Source organism: Chelonia mydas, chromosome 21, assembly GCF_015237465.2.
Source record: "Chelonia mydas isolate rCheMyd1 chromosome 21, rCheMyd1.pri.v2, whole genome shotgun sequence".
Taxonomy (NCBI): domain Eukaryota; kingdom Metazoa; phylum Chordata; order Testudines; family Cheloniidae; genus Chelonia; species Chelonia mydas.
In genome coordinates this window covers 15,095,770-15,115,827 of record NC_051261.2, presented here as the reverse complement: position 1 = coordinate 15,115,827, position 20,058 = coordinate 15,095,770, and the positions used below count along the sequence as shown (strand labels likewise).

The following is a 20,058-nucleotide window of genomic DNA, read 5'->3' as shown; positions in this document are numbered from 1 at the left end:
GGTGGAGGGGATTTTGCGATGTACAGGTTTTATCTTACTCATTAACTAAATGGCCAGTGTGCGTGCTTATTTCGATAGATAAATGGACCTCTCCACAGCTCTAGGCACAGACCAATACTGACAGGGATAGTTAATAAACCCAGTGGTCCAAAACAAGACTCCCAAACCCTCCAAAATGTGTTTCTCCCTTCCCCTCTGCACTGCCTTATTCAACCCCTCCACAGAGAAACCTTGAAACAGATCCTGAACGTCACCAGACCCAAACTCTGCAAACCTAGGGGCAGGGCTGGGCACTTCCTCGCAGCCTGCCACCACAACCTGCCCTTTTAACCCGTTTGGGCCCCAGCCGATGTCCCAGGATCGCCTGCAGAGTGAGGTGGGCCAGCTAGGACAGGGTTGGGTGGAGCCCTGCACGGTACGAATTCCTCCAGCCTGCACACCCCCGGTACGCTCCAGGCAGTGCCAATGATGGACTGAGCCGCTAGCAGGCAGCTCCCTCTCCAGGAGCCAGCTCGACAGCTGCTGCAAGGCAGCAGGGCTCCATCGATGCTATGCTGGTTTATGCCAGCTGAGGCCCCTAACGTGGTAGGGCTCCAGCCGCCACTTCTGCTGCCACCCCAACCAGAGCTTTGGAGGGTTCTGGGGGAGTCCAAAGGGCCCTGAGTTTGCGTGTGGCTTGGGAAGGCTTCCCCCAACCTCTCGAGCCCTCCACCTGGCTGGAAACACCCTCAGAACAGCCCTTCCTGGGGTACCTCAGTGTTCTGGGTCGGTGCAAGCAAGCCGCTCGACCCAGCCCCGGCATCACAGACCGCTCGGCATCAGCTCAGCCATGGAAACGGGCACCCCCTTAGGGGCTGCCTCTTACTTCTCCTAAGCTGGTCTTGTCGAGCATGGGCAGAGCAGGTGCATGGGCCTCCCTCATCCCTGGACTCTGCCTCCATCACTAAAGAGTAGCACATGACAGGGTGCACGCAGCAGATGTGTGTACGGACATGCATGTTGCTCTCCTGCCACCTAGGGACACGTGGAGTAATGGCCAGGGGTGGGGAGAAGCATAGTCTAGTGGTCCAAATGGCCGAGATGAGGATTGGGTCCTATTCAGCCCTTCCAGTGATGCCACACTGTGCCTCAGTTTCCCTGTTTAATGGGGATCATGACACTGATCTACATCACAAGGCGTGTGAGGTTTAGTTCATTAACCTATGCAATGGGCTTCGAGAGCCTTGGCTGGAAGGTACCACTGCTGGGCCATGAGCCACAGACAGGAATTCCAGCTGTTGTAACTAAGCACGGGTCTGGGACTTTAAGCTACTGCCCTCCTTGTGCCCGACACCTCGGCTGGAGCTGTCACCTCTAGGCAGGGAACAGGGAAAACACAGTCTCCATGGGGCACCTCGGCTGAGCTGCCAGCAACAGGATCACTCACCCCACTTAGTCTTGGTCTGAGACCCACCAACTCATCTCACACAGTCCCTGACCAGCCATCAGCTGGTAACTGCTTCCAGTCACTAGCCCCAGGGGCTGCATGTCAGCTGAGCTGCCTGTTCCCACTTTCTTTACTGGGTCCCAAGGGCACCCACAGGTGTCCACAGAGCACCAGCAGGGCACACACCTGAGCTACATCTAGGCTACAATGTCACAAACTCTCACCATGCTAGTGCAAGTCTCAGGATAGCAGGTGCTTTTTCTCTCGTTGGAGTCTGTTTTTGAAGTTTTTTTGTTGAAGAAGAATTGCCACTTTTAGGTCTGTAGTCGAGTGACCAGAGAGACTGAAGTGTTCTCCGACTGGTTTTTGAATGTTATAATTCTTGACGTCTGATTTGTGTCCATTTATTCTTTTACGTAGAGACTGTCCAGTTTGGCCAATGTACATGGCAGAGGGGCAGTCTCTACGTAAAAGAATAAATGGACACAAATCAGATGTCAAGAATTATAACATTCAAAAACCAGTCAGAGAACACTTCAATCTCTCTGGTCACTCGATTACAGACCTAACAGTGGCAATTCTTCTTCAACAAAAAAACTTCAAAAACAGACTCCCAACAAGAGACTGCTGAATTGGAATTAATTTGCAAGCTGGATACAATTAACTTAGGCTTGAATAGAGACTGGGAGTGGATGGGTCATTACACAAAGTAAAACTATTTTTCCATGTTTATCCCTCCTCCTACCCCCCCCCCCCCGCCCCCCGCATTGTTCCTCAGACGTTCTTGTCAACTGCTGGAAATGGCCCACTTTGATTATCACTACAAAAGGGTCCCCCGTGTCGGACCCCCCCTCCCCCCCGGCCGCTCTCCTTCTGGTAATAGCTCACCTTAAGTGATCACTCTGGTTACAGTGTGTATGGTAACACCCATTGTTTCATGTTCTCTATGTACATAAATCTCCCCACTGTATTTTCCACTGAATGCATCCAATGAAGTGAGCTGTAGCTCACGAAAGCTTATGCTCAAATAAATTGGTTAGTCTCTAAGGTGCCACAAGTCCTCCTGTTCTTTTTGCGAATACAGACTGACACGGCTGCTACTCTGAAACCTGAAAATAAGCTGTTCTCTTCATTATTTGATCAGGCCTATGAATCAAGGAACCCCAAACACACACCCTTCCCTGGAGAGTGCTTTCCACTCCTGATTGCGTTTCCACCTGCCCAGGGCAGGAAGGGGAAGGGCTGCTGGAAGGGTGGGACAGGCAGCACTATCCTAGCTGCCACTTGGTAACAGATCCTAATCGGGCTTCCCCCGGACTCCCCTGTGGAGGGGTGTGATCTCACACAGCACAAAGGGCCAGATGCTGTGACTGGGCCTCACGGTCTCTCATGTCAGCCTGTGTCAGGCAGTGAGAGCGGGCCTAGGGCCCAGATCCTCAAGGGTGTGTAGGTGCCTAACTCCCAGCGAGCCCGCCTAAGTGTCCACACAGAGTGCACAGGAGCCCTCAGCCCCAGTGGGTTAGCATCACCCCAGGTAGATGCTGGTTCCTGCTGGTGTATGGCAGGGAGTAGGGACCCCGGTGGCAGGAAGCCTTGCTGTGATGCAAAGCTAGGACCACTTCCCCTCTGCCAGGGAGCTACGGAGGCCAGCAAGCCTGAGAGCCATTCCCGGTGGCCGGCTTGCAGCCTGATTCCTCAGGGGCGGGCGAAGAGCAGGGTTTCAGTAAAAGCACCACCTTGTCCGAGAGAACTGCTCCAGCTGGACCCAACAGCCACCCAAGAGCCGAGTAGGGCATGAGTCGTGGTAGCAGCGATTGTGATCGCTATTCACCCATCCCCACCCAACAGCACCTCCCCACGCCGGCCAGTGACTACCTAGAGCATCTATTCCCCCTCCCAGAGTCCGTCTCCAAATAGAACTGAATAAAACATGAACCGACACAGGCCCTAGTCACAGACTCAGCCCCGGCCCCTCCTCGTCATTTGGTCCCGTACCAGGGAAATCAAATTCAAATAGTCCCCTGGAATGGCCCATCAAACCCGTACAGGATCCCATCGCAGCCACTGGTGCTCCGGGGAAGTCAAGGACCAGTCTATAATGCTCCCAGCCAATTAAAAACTGGTGTCTGGGGGGGAGGGGAATGCTCATTAACAGGCCACAGGTGAGAGGACACTGGCCAGGAAGGGGTTGTCGAGGCACTTGGCCCTTTCATCCCGGCTGCCAGGTGGCCTCTGGTGCCAGAGAGAGGAGTTCTGGGGCCGGCTGCAGGGGCAGTAGCCACACCAGTGTCCAGCTGGCAGGGTGCCCTGTGTGGTCACCATCCCTGTGTTTGTTCCGTGGGGCAGAGAGCCACAAGGCAACACCGAGTCCCCACAGAAACGGCCATCTGGACCATGCAGGCTGCATCCTCAGGTCCTGCCACACAACATCGTCCCGCCCGGCCAGGACACAGGGCAGACCATGGAGTTCGGGGCTGCCCCGCCAGTCTGGGGGTGGGTGGCAATCACAGGCCACTGCTCCTCACTCCCACATCTGCTCTATGTCCTATGGAACTGCGAGGGAGACGTCATCCCGGCACCTCGGAGAGCTGGGATCAGCTCCCAGCCAGGCCACAATCTCCCGGGCTCCAACACAGGAACCTGGCTGGAGAGACACAGGTGGGGAAAGTGGGCTGCGGGTTTAATTACCCCGCTGCTGCTGCTTCCCCTTCTGGCTAGGCTGGCCCAGGACAGCTACCGAGCAAATCCACAGCTGAACACCCTGCGCCGCCCCTGCTCTCTGGACCGAGTCGCACCCCAGCAGGAGGAGCGGGCAGCGGGCAGCCTGGCTTCCAAGCTCTTCAGCGCACTGTTTAATTCCTCCAAGGCAGAGGGAATTGACCTGCAGCTGGCTCCGTCACTCCCCAGCCCCAGCTTTGCTGACACACCGGGCTCTGTGGGCGCGGGGCTGTAACCGAAGGGGAAGGGCCAGCCTGGAGTTTCAGTGAGATACCAGCTCCTTCTACCGAGCGAGCCAGAAACTGCACCCAAAATACAAAGGCCTGGCTGGTTCTGATTCCCTCCTTAATATCCCTACCTAATGAATGCAAATAAACAGCGGGAGCAGCCATTTCACAGGCCACCCTGCTGGCACCAGTCCCTCCGATGCCTCTTCAGTGCAGCTAGCCAGGTTGCTGCCTCCTGGCACCGATTCCCCACCTGGGTCCCTGCTGCTCCGGTGGGAGATGCGTGGCTGGATAGACACAATACACCCAGCCCCGCGCGCCGCTGAGAGAGATGGAGTCCAACCCTAGGAGGTTTCATTCATCAATTCCTGATCAGTGCCCGGCTGGACTTCCCAGCCCCTTGGGCCTGGGTGTGGGAACTCCAGAGCCTGCTTCTAATTTTTTATACCAGTTTATACCCCGACTCCTGGGTCCAGGCACCGTAAATCCCATACTTGGCTTCTCCCCGAAACACAGCTCAGAGGTTGTGGCTCCATCACGATCTGGCCAAGCTCCCGAGACAATGAGATCCATGTGGCCACTGAACAGCCTTCCCGAGGGAAGGGGTGGGAGCCCATAACTGGGGCTAGGTTAAACCAGACACCGCCAACCACTAGGAAACTCCCCTGCCCTGGGGGATGGCCAGGCTGGGAACTTACAGGCCCTTTCCACCACTAACCTCTCTGGAAAATACCAGAGCATCGACCAGTCCTGGTTCAGAGCACAGAGCCATTGGCACTCATCTCTTACTGTGCAACGCTCTAGGATTTTTAATCAGGGCAATTCCTGTTGCAGCCCCCTGGAAGGGGATTCCCTTCTGGTGCGCTGAGGCCCCTCTCCTGCCCATGGCATTCTGGGATGCCGGCTGGCTTTTATGTTACGTTCTTATGTTACAGAGAGCAAATCAGCAGGGAGGTTGCGTTTCCTTCTGCTAATGCAGGATCCATTAGCTATTTATGTGCTGGCTGCAGTGCTCTCTGGGAAATCTCCCCCTGCTACCAGCACTGGTTTGACCCTACCGGTGGTCTCAGCGGTAGTGCAGACAGGGCTCAGGGGGCGGCTGGATTTGTTATTGGACCACCCTCCACGCCTGCTGTGCAACTGAAGCCTTTTGCTCCAGGGGCTGTCAGCACTGCAAACCACTTCCCATCCTTGAGGCTTGCTCCCTGGGCACTGCAGGGGCAGGGTGCTTAGCCCCTGGTAGGGGAGAAGCAAGCCTATCGCTGTGACCTCCATCTCTGCAGCTCCGATGTCCCTGTCTGGGTCTCCTGTACTGTACCCAGGGCTTAATTTGTAATGAAAGAGGTGCTGGGGCTCAAGCCAGTTTTTTACATTCATAACCAATGCAGCAATGAACTGCCAGGCCTAGATGTGCCGGGGCTCAGCTCTGGCACAAAGTAAGGACTGCCTGTACCACAAAGATCCCATGGAGCAGCTCCAGTTTAGGACAGCGTCCATCCAGCTGCAGGGCTAGTGGGGAGTCGGCACCCCGCAGCGGACATAGCGCTGTGGCTGTGGGGAATGCATGCAGCCCCGCGACAGGCTGGTGGACAATCCACAGGAGCGCTGGTGGGAGCTGCAGGGAAACTAGACAGCTCCCTTGATCTGTGAACCAAAGCGCCGGCATCTCCCGCCCAAGGCCGGTGATGCAGCACCCGCCGAGAGAGGTTCCGTGTGACTGACACGCCGCTCAGGAACAAATCACAGCACGGACCCAGCACCCCCTGTCCCGAGGCCCCGGGGTGGGACTGGGAGAATGGCACAGGCTGAGCACGGGGTGGGTGAGATCTGTCTGGTTCCAGCCCTTCACGACCCCACCTTCCCCAGGGGATGGTCCAACAAGCTGTTCCTCCGGCTTTTAAAGAGCCCTCCCCAGAGCAGGTGAGGATCGTATGTCACCCACTCCCCACTTTCCCTCTCGACGGGTGACATCTGGCCTGGCGCTCGCAGCCTCGAACCGTGGCCGGAAACACCTTTTTCCTGTCCGCTGGGCTGCAGCGCAGGGCTGAAACAGGAAAATCCTTGCATCTCAGCAAGTTATTTATAACCCATCTCTCAGTGATGGGGGCCTGCTCCTCTGACACTGACGGCCCAGAATTAGACACGCTGACCCAGCTAAACGCTGCTTTTGTCCCAGGCCGTTGGAGTTCCCCGGCCAGGCCCCGTTAGCCAGGCACAGCGGCTCCCTGACACAGAGCACCGAGACCCGCAGGGTCCAGAAATCACCAGCGTGTGCAGCAACAGGGTAACAGGAGGCATCTAACATGCAGTCATACGCCCATGGGCCCCATTCACCCCTGGGAATGCTGGGGATTTCAGCAGGGTCACACCAGGGACAGATCGACCGCTGTGCTGGGGCTCCTCCTCCTCCATTTCCAGGTATTCCTTCTGCTATGGTCCCCCTGCCCCCTTCCTTGATTTCCCCACCCCTTCTCTGCTCCGATCCCCTGCCCCCCGTGTCCTGTCTTGATCCCCTGGCCCCTCTCTGCTCTGATCCCCAGTCCCTCTGCATCCTGATCCCCTTCCACCCTGCCTCAATCCTGCCCCCCCATCCTGCTCTGGTGCCCTCTGCCCTGGCCTGGCAGGTGCAGCCAGCGGCAGCGCCTGGGGGGCTAGGCCCACACAGAGACGCTGTTTGCCCGCAGGGGCCTGCCTGGCTCATGGGAACCCCGTTTCCCCTCCAAGACAGGCTGAATGCCACGTCCCCCTTCCCGTTCCCAGGCCAGTGGAACCCACGCTAACACTGCGGCTCCCACACCCTGCTTTGGCTGGACTGTTTCTGGAGGCTTATGAGGCTGCTGCTGAGCCCCTGGGCCTATCCCTAGGCTCAAGCTCTCGAGGCTTATGCTTTGCGCTCCAGCGGTCCCAGGTTCAATCCCCGAGACGGCTCAGCCAGGCACCCTTGTCGCTTTGCTACAGGCCTGGGATGGGCCAGCCACCATAACGGAGCAGACCCTGCACTGCCTGCAGCCTTGAACCCCAAAGGCGGCTCTCCTCCAGCATCCCTCCCCTCACCCCCATTACAGCCCCCCGACCTTTGCAAGCTCCCGCGTCGCCAGACCAACCCCACCCCCAGCAGCCCAGGCGAGATCCCACCACATCCTGCTTTTTGTTTCTGCCCATGTTGCCTCCAGCATGTCCTTTTCCAATCCCCCTCTGCACCCCAATCCCTACCCGATACCCTCCCCCACCGTCACACCCTGTCTTCCAGGGGCCTGAGCAATTCTGGCCATTTCTCAGGAACAGAGCCGGCTCCCAAATGACCACGTGATCAGTGTGCCTCTGTCCTCGACCTGTCCCTTCGCCTTCCCCACCTCCTGTCGGTCTCGTGGCCTGTAAGCTCTCTGGGGCAGGGACTCCATGGGGCCGTGCACCTCTGCAGCACTACATAGGGAGCAATAGCAGTGCTGTGTCCTATGGGGGCATCTGCCGCCCAATTTATGCAAGGAAATATTTATTTTACACGGTGCATAACTGGCCCGTGGAACTCACTGCCACTGGATACCACTGAGGCCAAGGGCCCTGGAGGAGTCAAAGAGGGATTGGTAATGAGAACAGCCCCAGCTACATTATGGGTTAAAAAATAAGGCTATAATCCTCCTGCTTCAGGGCCTGAGCCAGCCTCTAACTGATGGGATCAGGAAGAAACTCCTCTCTGAGCAGGTTGTTCCATAATTGTCCAGGGTAGGTGGGGGCGTTGGGGGTGTTCTTGCACCTTCCTCTGAATCAGCTGGTGCCGGGCACTGTCAGAGCCAGGATACTGGCTTAGGTGGCCCCTGGTCTGATCTGGGCTGGACAGGCCTGTGTCTGGGTCTGCTCTGCTAGTAAAATGACAGGTTTCAGAGTAACAGCTGTGTTAGTCTGTATTCGCAAAAAGAAAAGGAGGACTTGTGGTACCTTAGAGACTAACCAATTTATTTGAGCATGAGCTTTCGTGAGCTACAGCTTCATCGGATGAAGTGAGCTGTAGCTCACGAAAGCTTATGCTCAGATAAATTGGTTAGTCTCTAAGGTGCCACAAGTCCTCCTTTTCTTTCTGCTAGTAAAGTTTCCAGAGAACCAGGCCTGAAAATAAGGGCCCAGACCAACCAAGGAAAGTCTCCAGCTCAGACAGGATGTGTGGCACCAGAACATGGCCCACTGCATTCCGGGGCACCAGCCAGGAACAGAACCCACCCTTGCCCTGCCACATGCCCAGCTCTCCTGCCCCCCAACATGCTGTGCTACTCCCACTCGTGGGTAGCCCCGCGGCGGTGAGACGCTGCTGGAATGCACCGCAGGCCCCAGCCAGACGGGGCGGGAGGAGCCAAGCAGCCGGCTCAGCCCAGAGCTCTTCTGGCCGAGTCCCGAGGGGAGGCTGGAGGCCTCCCAGGGCTTAGAGTCAGCTCTGCAGAAAGCAGGACAGATCCCTGCCCTCTGGGCGCCTTGGCACCTGCGTGGCAGTGCCGATCCCGGCAGCTGAGAGGCCTGCTCCTTCACCCGGCAATCAGGGTAAGGGTCTGTCCCCCTGGCCCTGCTCAGCTGGGTCTCTGGGGGCGGGGGGGTGGGGGGGGATCTGAGGCACCTTGTAGCTTACAATCACCTTGGGTGTTCCCTTCCTTTGCCGAGACTTGGTGGCCAACCTCCTGCCCCCCTCTACTCCTGCTGCCCAGCGTGTCTGCCAGGCGGGCGGCCAACACATCAGCCGCACAGCTGGAAGGGGAGCCTGGGTCTCTGCCTCCCTGGCTCGAGCCACTGGCCCAGGGCGCTGCACGGGTGGAAGCTGGTCTCTGCAGATCTTGGAAACACACAACCACCCCATGGTGCTCCTGCGGATCCAGGGCCTGGGCCTGACTTCGGGGGGCTGAGGGATGTCAGGGCAGGAGGAGGGGGCCAACAAGCTCTCCACTCCTTGAGAGGCTCTGTGGTGCTCTGGCTCCGGTGTCATCCCCTACAGGGTATCCAGTTACTCAGCATTCTGGTAAATGACAGCCCAGCAGAGCGCTGTAACCTGAGAGAGCCAGTCCCACCGTCCCCCAGAAACAGCAGCTCCCCACCAGCCAGCATCCCTGAGATCACCCAGAGTGACACACCGAGAGCAGCTGGGATTCCATGGGGGGGAGGGGGGAATGATTTCTGGCCTCAGTTTCCCCAGATGTAAGATGGGGTGATAATATGGGCCGCACCCCAGCACGGGGGGAGGGGGGCGTATGGGTGAACGTGAGTGGCAGGGAGGTGGCATAAAGAGTGTCATTCTGGCGTGGATGGCGTCCTGTTAACCTCGGCATCAGCCAGCAGCAGGAGGGAGGATGGGCTCACGGGCGAGGCACTAGGGAGGTCTGGGTTAATTCCCAGCTCTGACTGAGCCCGTGCTATGGGGATGGAGCCATGCAAGGACCTGGGCAGAGTATCAGTGCAGAGGCATTACAGGGCAGGAAATGACATTGGATGGGTGATGTGGTTCGGGCATTTGCAGGGGTGGTGGTCTCAGGGTATTGTCTAGCTCTGACCTGGACAGTGAAGGGAGGTGCAATTCCCACTGACATGCTCGCCCTGACTCGTCTGGGGTCTGTGGTGTGCCAGGAGCTCCTTTGGTTTAACACCAGATGGCATTAAAGGAAGCTAAAGTCCACGTGCCCCTTTCCTGCTTAGCCACATGCAATCACCGAGGCTGCCCCGGGGTGAATGGAAGGGGGAGGCAGACAGCATCCAGACAATCTCTGTGTTCAAATGAGGTCCGCACTATGAGAGGGTGTGAGCACCCCTGGCGCCCCACATCTGTCCTGTCAGGCATGCCAGGGTGTCAATAATCCCACGTCTGGAACTTACAGGGCATCTGGCCCGCAGGCCCCGCCTGGAGACTCAGGGGTGGAGCATGGTGCGGACTAGACCTCCAGATCCAAATGCCCCAGAGGTACTGGAAATAGGTTTCCAGAGCAAACATCCGAATGAAGCTCCTCGCCTTGGTAAGCACAGGGGGGACGAACACTATCAAGCCGATGGGAATGTCCCCAGCCGTTAACATCTGCAGACACGTGATGAGCAAACCACTGCGGCAGCGACACGGATCGCGTGCCGGATGGGCAGCAAAGGGCCCCCCCCGCAGGCCGAGCAGAGCGGGTGCCCGCCCACGGGCTGGCGCTCAGTGTGCAGGAACAGCTTGTGCCCTGGCAGAACTTTTCACCCGAGACCTCCACGCGCTTTGCAAACACGCAGGCGCTGAACCTCCCGACCCCTTCTGGCAGGAGGGCACGCCCCATAGCAGTGCCTGCATTTTACAGGTGGGGAATTGGGCACGGAAAGGCTTGGGCCAACATCTTATGCTAGTAAAGTGGCCAGTGATTTTGGGGGCCTGTATTTCTGCGTAGCCAACCCAAACACCTGCGGAATGGCTAGGGTACTGGACTGGGAGTTGGAAGAGCTGGGATCTTTACTGTTGTGCCTCCTCTGTGCCTCAGTTTCCCCCAGCCTATCTTATCTATTTGGATTGTGAGCTCTTTGAGGCAGAGGCCTGCTCTCCCTCGGGGCAGCGCCCAGCACAATGAGGCCCTGATACCTGCCTTAGGATGTGAGTCTAAGACAAATAATGAATAATAATTGAAAATTTTTGCCTAAAAAACTTGACCAAGGTCACAGAGCAGGTGAGTGGCAGAACCCAGGCGTCCTGCCTCTCCCAGGATCCTGCTGGAGCACGCTGCCTCCCCGGTGATCATGACTAGCCCTGCTCTCCTATCTGCCTCAGCTTCCGCCAGGCTAAGAATGCCACTTACTGAGTCCAGTTCTCACTTCCTCCAGTGAAAATCCCCTTCCCTGCCTGCTAGGCTTACTCCCCAGCACATCACTGCCCGTCACGAGTTATCCCCCATGGCGTACCAGGGGCACGGCCAGCCCAGTCAGGAACAGACACTGCAGAGTCCCATAGTGACACCGGGAACCTCCACAGTGAGCCAGGCTGTGGGGCTGCCTCCCCCCGCCACACCCTGCCAGCCAGAGCCCGGGAAACGCCCTGCCTGGAGAGATGCCTCCCCAGCACTGGGCTGGGAGCCGCAGGGCTTGGGAAGTTTCTCACTGCTCACTTCCCGTCGCGCGTTCACCCTGCGGATCCCCACGTCCCAGAGACAGCACGTGCCTCGGGCCAGGTTGGCCCCCCACGCCCTGCCAGGGAAGGCACACAGGAGGGGCCAGGTCACAGTGGGGAGCAGAGAGCTGCGTGGGCATGAGGGCCTGCTCCGCCCTGGGGCAGGGGGCTTCCCACCTGGTGACAGGACCACGCGGCTGGCTCTGCGTCAGGGCACACGGGGGCTCTCGGTAGGGCTGGGCAGTCACTCAGGAAGACTCTACCCCCACTGAGACCTGGGCACACCCAATGGCGCTCTGCCGGATTCATACCGCAGCCCTTGTGAACCGGTTGGCCTTTTGCCACCAGGGTCCTATGCTCCTCTCTGGGCCAACCCGCCTGCCAGAGGGGCAAGGTGTGGGCAGGGGGTGGCCCAGAGGGCAGTGTCATCAGGAACGTGCCGTACGGCACAGAGCTCCTCCCCTGTCACCTCCGGGCAGATGTAAACCCAGGCGGCAGGGGCTTCCCCCGACCCTCCCAACCTTGCATCGGGACCTCCCTGCCCCCGCTTGCCCCCTGGGCGCCAGCGCCGCCAGACCAGCAGCGGAAAATCAAACCCAGGCAACCTCCTGGCTTCGAAGGGCCGCCAGCGCCCCGGCACTCACCGTGCGATGCCCCGGTCACCACCTCATCCTCACGCCGACTGGAGACGGCCGTTCATCATCGGTTCCCCCCGAAAGCTCCTCCCGGGGCTTCCCGTCTCGCTGCCGGACCCGCAGCATAGAAGCCGTGGGGAGGGAGCCCCACACGCCGCTCACGGCCTCTCAGCTCCAGCTGGTGACTAAGGAAACTGCCGGCTTTGGCTTCCACTTCACAATGGGAACAACAGCAGCATCCTGAACAAAGTGTCTGTCCCCCCGGGACCGTCGGCGGGGAGGGGGAGTCACGTGGGCCTGTGCCCCTCAGGCACGCGCCAGCTCTTTATGCTGCTGGCTGAGGGGAGGGTGCCAGGTGGCTGTTGTGACGCCACACAAACACACACACACACACACACACACAGAGTCTACACACACACTCACAGTCTACACACACACATACACAGTCTATACACACACACACACTCAGGATTTTTGATGCTGCTTGCTCGGTGCCAGCTTACCCCACACGTGGGTGTGGGCGGACGCGTCCGGTTCATTGCCAGACTCTCTCATTGCGGAGCTCTCCGCCAGCGCTCGCTAACCCTTTCCTTCCCAGGCCTGCCTCCTGAGAGAGCCGTCGCAGACGCTGATCCTGCCAAGCCTTGCTCCCGGCTCTGTCCAGAGCAGGCAGGAAACCACCCCAGTTGTTCGCTTCCTTCAGTTAAGGGCGACCCCGCCAATTGTCTTTCAGCACAGGGTGTGTGGCCCGGGGCCTGGGGCCCGAGCGGCCAGGATGTCCTGGGTTCTGGGGCACTCTCTGAGAAGGAAGCGTGATCTCGTGCTTAGCGCGGGGCTCTGGGAGGGGAGTGTTTAGAAGAGCAGGGTGGGAAGCAGGACTCCTGGGTTCTGTTCCTGGCTCTGCCATTGACTCACTCAGTGGCCTTCGTCAAGTCACTTCTCCTGGTATTGCCAGCTGCAAACAGTAAAAACAAATAAAAAATCAAGAGTTAAACAGCCCAGATAATCATGAGATTTGTTTGGAAAGATCACATCATCTTTAGCAATTGCCTGCTGATTTTGCACCGCCCCATCCCCATGCCTCTCCAACGTGCGGGCGACAGTCACGTGAACCCGACTTACCTCCCCACTGCGGGGGTGACAATCACAGCGTCACTGGCTCTCACAGATCCATCGGGGGAGGGGATTTTGTGTGTCCCCCCACTGCAGGAGCACTCCTTAGTGAGCCCAATTGAGATCAGGACCCTAGTGTGTTTGGTGCTGTACGAACACAGAGCAGGAGAAAGGGCCTACCCCGGAGAGATAACAGCCTATTGAAAACCTGGCAGTGGGCTTGGGACAAGGAAGCTGGAACTGAGACCCACCAAACTCATCCCATCTAGGAGCCTCCAAAGATCCATGAGTCAGAAACAGTTTTCGTCCCTGCAGCACTGGACGAGATTCACCCAAGTGCCCTACATCCAAGGGCTCTGCAGCTCGCTAGTGATGCCTTGTGGCGACCAGTCCCCATCAGTGCCAAGACGACACCGATGCCTGTTTTATTAAAGCCAGTCCTGCCCTTCTTGTAGCTGGCAGAGGTTGGGGTAACCCTCTCTGCTCTCTCGAACGGTCTCTCTCGTAGGCACACCCTGTTCTTAAAGGGCCAGCTCCCAGTAACTGAACACCCACAGTAGAAATGCAGCTATAATGGAAATAGTGGCACCAGACCCCAATTCACTAGAAAATAATCTGCACCCTGGAACCATTGCAACGACGGCCCCCGGGCCCATATGCCAACCGGGCCTCAGGCTCAACTCAGGGGCACGTCTCGGTTTGTCTGTAACACGGTCGATTTGGAACGCTGCCTGCGATTGCCCCCTGCTGCTGCCCTTCCTCTCGTCGCACGTACGGCTCCGCTTGCACATGCAACCCCGTGGGCACCATTGCCCGCCCTTGAATTTCTCCGCCAGTGACGGGGTTTTGGCCACGGCTAGGCCTGTCCAGCAATGAGGCCAGAAGCTCTTGCAAATGTCAGCCCTGCCTGGGGGGAAAAGGCCCCTCTGGCTGGCTGCTTTCCCCCTGCCCCACCCACCAAAGCAGAGCAGCCAATCAGAGCACTGCCCCCGCCCCCCCGGCTCCTCCAGGAGCCAACACAGTTCTCACAATAGGCTGGTTCCTCTGCTCGTCCCCCCCCTCCCTGCAACACCCAGCCTGTGGGGGGGCAGAGGAGACCCCCCCCCCGCAGCCCTCCCAGGCTGGGAGAGGGGGGTGAAGAGCCCCAGGAGGAGCAGAGGTGAAGCTGGCACAGGTGGGGGAAGAACAGACGGAGAGGCACCACTGATGGGGGGCTGAATTAACTGCTGGGCAGGGGGCCAGGGAGGTGTGGGGGTGAGAGCTCCACAACAGGACCCAGAGGTCACCTTACTGAATTTGGAAGTGTTGGCAACACCAATTGTCGTCCCTGCACACTCGGGGGGGGGGAGGGGGGGGGGGTTCAAAAACCACAAGACAGACCCAAGCCCCCAACATAATCTTTAAAAAAACCTCTCCTGATGTTTGGGCCACCCTCCTGATTTGGGGGGGTCTGACGCCCTCGTTTTGAACCCCTGGGGTTGGCAATGCTGAGCGCATATCGCACACAGCCAACTGCCGGCAGAAAACACGGAGGTTGCAAAGTCAAGCCCTGGGAAGCTAGGATGTACCCGAATGAAATCTGTGCCGGTGCGTTATGATACAGTCTTCAATGACATCATCACGGACGCGTTTCCCCCCAGACCTGCCCTCATTCAGTGCAGAGGATGGACGCGGTGCTCGGGGAAAGCATCAAGCGGGCCAAGGAACCGGTTGTCTGTAGGGACCCCTTCTCTCCAACTTGATCCCCTCGCCCCAGATCCCCCCTCGGAGAGAGCAGTGACCATCTCCTCCCCTCCCTGCAAAGAGGATCCCCTCCGGGGTCAACAGCGCCACTCCGGGAAGGGTTCGTCCTGCAGCACGCCCAGTCCCGAGCAGCCGGGGACCAAGCCCAGCTCTGAATGCCAATCTGCTCCGGGGCAGCTGGCAGATCTCTGCCTGTGTTAGTTGCCACACGGTCGATTTCCCAGAGCTCCTGCCATCGGAGTAGCTGGCAGGAGGGTTTGCCTGGACCAGGATCCCAGGCATACTGTTAGCCGCCCGGGACCATCCAGCTAGCAGCCCTGGACCAGCAGCATCGATAAGCCATGTTGGCCTCCAGCCTGTGTTGCCTGCTCCAGGTGGCCCCGGGGTCCCCGCTCAGCCGTCCTCCCAAGACACATCCCAGATGGCTCAGCAGCTGCTGCAGGAGCTGGGGTACTCAGGCGATGGGGGAGGAACACTGCCCCACCACGCAGGCCGGGAGACGCACCTAGCGGTCGCTAGCCCAGCTTGTAGGGCTCCCCATGATGGGAAACTGGCCACCTCCAGGAGCAGGTCTCTGCCCAGCCCACAATCATTGCCATGACACTGGCTGGGCAAATCTCGCCTACCTGCCCAGACACGTCCTCGCTTTCTGTGCAAGACATAGTCAGATCTTCCCCCCTACCCCGGCCCTGCAGCCCTGCTGCTAACAGGGTAGGAGTTTCAAGGGCCAGCGGGACAGTGCTGGGGCAGGGCAGAGTGGGCTTCGGCCCTCTTTGGCCAGAGAAGTAGCAATGATGGCGGCAGTGATGGAAAAGTAGGAGGAAAATGGGGGGGAACCCAGGAAGCCCTGGAGAGAGTCCCCCATAAAGCACAGGCTTTGCCAGCAGGCTTGTGGGTTGGGAGTGGGGTGTGCGTATGGGGACGTGTTCGCATGTCGGAATGGGTGTCTGTGTGTGTGGGCATATGTATCTCTGTATGGGTGTGTTTAAATGTGTGTGCATGTGTGTCTGTGTGCTCGCCTGAGCTGTGTGCTTGCATACATGTGAGTCTGCATATTTGTGTGTGTGCATTAATCCATAAATGTGTGTGTGTGCATATACGTGCCTATGTCTCTGTGTATGTCCCATGGCTCTGAGCATCCCCATTGCCATCAGCCAGGCCAGAGCGTGGGGCCGCGGGTGCTGGGTCTGGGCCTGCTGAGTCATGAAGCGATGGTGACTCATGGAAAGAGTGAGGCCAGTGCTGGGCCAGACAGCCCTTGGCAGGAGACGGGGGGAGTGCCTGCCAGTGACCGCTCCTCCCTATCTGGCTATTAACCCCCGCCCCTCCACTTCCAAGCCACCCCATGGAGCCCTGTCAGCCAGGGGAGCAAAGCCCCATGCTCCTGCCCAGTTGGCTGCAGGATTTGGGGGGATCTCAGTGGAGCTTCCCACCTCCCCCCAAAACCTCCCGCTCTGGGGAGGGATTTATAGGGCTGACCTGAACCTGGGGGATCTGAGGGCTATCATCAGAGCCCTCATTCTGGGGTCACTCCAGCCAGGCAGCAGCAACCCTGACAAACAGATGCACAAAACTACCTGTGACAAAGTGGGAATGTTCTTAATGTTTTCTCTGAATACTGTGTGGGTGCCTCAGTTTCCCCCGTGCAGTTCTTAAGTATCCAGGTTGTGGGATAAGGGGGTGTGATTGTGGCAGAGCCCTAGGGGGCCAGTGTGATGGTGTCTGCACAAAGAATGGCCGACACCCTGTCTCCTGATGGCCTCCTCTGCAAAGGTGCCAACTGAAGGTGTTGGAGAACAAACAGATCAGGTGGCCTCCTGGCCCAGAAAAGAGACAGAGGAGAGGAGGGGCTGGAGAGTTTCAGTTTGGAGCTGGCTGGGGAAATGGAGGGAGGCCCAGATCCGGGCTCTGGCCTCCCTGCCCCCCAAGATGCACCTGACTGAAGGGTCCTGTTCTCTGTACCTACACGCTCGGTTTTAGACCATGTTCCTGTCGTCTAATAAACCTTCTGTTTTACTGGCTGGCTGAGAGTCACGTCTGACTGCGGAATTGGGGTGCAGGACCCTCTGGCTTCCCCAGGAGCCCCGCCTGTGTGGACTCGCTGTGGGAAGCGCACGGTGTGGACGTGGATGCTGAATGCTCTGAGGTCAGCCCCAGGAAGGTCTAAGTTGTGTAAGCTTCTTGCCCTGAGGAGAGGAGGCTTCCCCAGAGTCCTGACTGGCTTCGTATAGAGTAGATCCAGAGCATCGCCCAGTGACTCTGTGACAACACCCCTGCCAGGGGACCGGCTGAGCGCCTGCACCCCAGAGACACAGCCGGCGTTCCGGCATCGCTGGGCTTTGACATCCATTTCCCTCCTCTGGGAAAGCTTGTGACTGTGAAAATAAAACAGATGGGGGCCCTATGACAGGGGCCCTATGCAAACTTCCAAAGACCCCCCCCCTCTCGGCCCCACCATCGCCCCTCCATCCTATGCCCCAGCTATTCTAGTCCTGAGCTTCCCTCCCACACAGCTCTGCTCCTGCACCTCCGTCCCCACTCACAGCATCCCGCTAATCCAGCCTTGTCCTCCCCGCACCAGCTCCCCTGATGTCCCTCAATCCTGACCTATAACCTCCCTGCTATTCTTGCCCTGAGCTCCCCACCCACCCCAGCTCTGCTGACGCCCCTCAGTCCTGGCTGCAGCTCCCCCCACCACTACCTTCATCCTGGTCCCCTTTGCTGGTACCCGTGTGCCAATGGGAGCTGTGTGGCATGGCCAGCTGACCATGGGGAGCTAGGGGCGGTGCCCGCAAACTCATATCTAGTGTGTGACGCCAACCAGAGTCTCTTTCCCCCAAGATTTCCAGGGGTCCAGGGCTGCAACCTGACCCCACCCAGCCATTGCTAGTCCGAATACCCTGGGCTCAGCCGTTCTCCTGCCTTCCAGCTCCAGGGAAGGGCCTGAGTGACACCTCCCCATGCTCCATCTCTGAGCTCACATGTCACGGATCACCTGACAGCGTTTAAAGGAAGAGCTCCCCCCGTCATGCCTGCCCGCAGAGCCTCAGCGAAGGGGAAGTGGATGCCGGATATGGAAGCCCCGTCTTAGGGAGCAAGGCTGCACAGTGTCAGCCGAGCGACTGGCAACATCTCAGCGGGCTATGTGCAGCCTCCCTTTTGCCCTGGGAAATGTCCTCAGATCCCCCGGGTCTTGCAAAAAGGAAGCCCTTAAAAGGCAAATCAAAAGCCCAGCACCCCTTGAAGGACCCTGTTTCCTCTTGGGAAGCTGAGACCCGTGGCAGTGCTCTGGAAGGCTATTCACGTCCCGAGCGGGGCCCAGAGCTGACCTTTCACCCCCTGCACTGGAAGTACAATGGCCCCTTTGTGTGAAAGTGCCAGGCGCCCATATGGGCCCCTTTGTGCAACTCAAATGCTCGGACGGCTACCCACGTGGCGACCTGTGGCTCATCTGGCTTGCCCACCATCAAGCATGGCTGCTGCGGGGCCAGCGCTCAGAGAGTTAAACCCCCCCGGAGCAGAACCCTGCAGATAGATCTAAAGGCGCCCGGTTTCCTGGGAACCCCAGGGGTGCAGCCAGAATCCATCCTAAAGATTCCAGTCCAGGACTTACCTGCCAGTGTCACCCCACTGCCTGGGTGAGGTGGTGCCCATGTGAGGCGGGCGGGGAGTGCTCTGTGCCCAGAGGAGCTGGCACGGAGGGGAGCACCAGGCCCATGAGGGAGTGGCCATTTGGGGTCGCCCCTCCCAGAGCTGTGCCAGGCCATGGGGCGAGGGGCTGAAAAGCCAGGTGAACCATTTAACAAACCGTTGGCATTTCCCACTTTCCATGGTTGGAACTGGGCCCATTTGTTGTTTCCCACCATTTTGTAATTGAATTGTTCACCAAAGGCTTTTAATTTTCACGTTCCCCACGTTCAGTAGGAAAATGAAACGGTGGGGTGGCAGCTTCGGGAAAGAGGGCAGGGCAGTACCACACGCTGTGGGCAATTCCGATAAATCTCAGCAACTTTGGGGGCCAATTTTTTGAAAGAACAGCCCCCCTTTTTCCCCAGGAAAACCCCTTTTTGTGTGAACATCTCTGAGCAGCTGCAAATGGGGCATTCGGCAAACAGGGGGCTGCCCCATGGACTCTCTGCCGAGACCCCTGGCCCAGCCTCACGGCCCGTGGGCCCTCCCGGTGGACATGGACACTGGCACAGAGCTGGAGAGAGCCTGAAGATCTCAGCGGCCAGGTCGGATCTGTTCAGCTGGGATCAGGCTCACAGGTGGGGATTTGATGTTTCACCCTCAGCACGACTCTCCTTTTGCTTCAGGGGCGGGGAAAGGGGGCAGTGTCCTTAATCCAGCCAGAACTGATGGGCACAGAGTGTGTGGGTTGAGGGAGGAGGGAAAGGTACTTGTCACCTTGCTCAGGCACAGGTAGGGGACCCAAGACAAAGACAGCTCAAGAAATTTAAAGCATACCAGGACATGGTTCTTCAGCATCAACTATGCCCTCTGCATAAGATACATTCCCTCCATGGAGACCCAAACACAACACAGACACAGGTGAGTTTAGCCACGTAAGCTCTGTGAAGTAAGAAGGGACCATCACGCTGATTCTACAGATGGGGAAACTGAGGCATGGGTCAACGTGACTTGCCCAAGGTCCCACAGCAAGTCAGTGCAAGAGCTGGGAAGAGACCCCCCAGGAGTCCTTATTCTCATTCCCTTGCTCTGGCCACTAGACCCACTCCCCTCCCAGAGCCGAGGTTTTACAGCCTGAGCAGGGTCAGATTGGCTAGTCAGTGTGATGGGGAAGTCATGGCTTTATAGCACTGACGGCCTGCTCCCTCCTCCCATTAGCCAGGGGTGAGCCCAGGCTCCTCCCAAGAAGCAGCTGCTCCCCCAGAGAAAGCGGGCGGCTGTCAAGAGGTGGGGTTGCAGCGCCACCTGCTGGATGTCTCTGCCGCTGCAACAGCTGCATGACTGGCATAGTGTGGAAACAGGGTCAGGAAAGAGCTGGGGAAACATGAGCTCGGTCTATGCTCAGTGCACGAGCATCTCTGCAGGGACAGGCTAGGAGGCTGCTATCTGAAACTGAGAGAGGCCAAGGGG

At 58.3% G+C, this 20,058-nt stretch overlaps 1 protein-coding gene across 6 annotated transcripts in view; it reads right to left on the bottom strand.

Moving 5' to 3' along the window:
- Positions 1–12,607, bottom strand: part of NAV1 (neuron navigator 1) — a 289,263-nt gene extending 276,656 nt beyond the window's left edge. For 2 of the 6 annotated variants that reach the window (XM_037884895.2, XM_043533524.1), the window contains exon 1: positions 12,112–12,576. The gene's annotated coding sequence lies outside the window, so the exon portion shown is untranslated. Of the gene's footprint in view, positions 1–12,111 lie in introns of all 6 variants that reach the window. The other 4 variants (XM_043533523.1, XM_043533525.1, XM_043533526.1 and 1 more) reach the window with 3 other exon arrangements.
- Between the last annotated feature and the right edge of the window lie 7,451 nt (positions 12,608–20,058).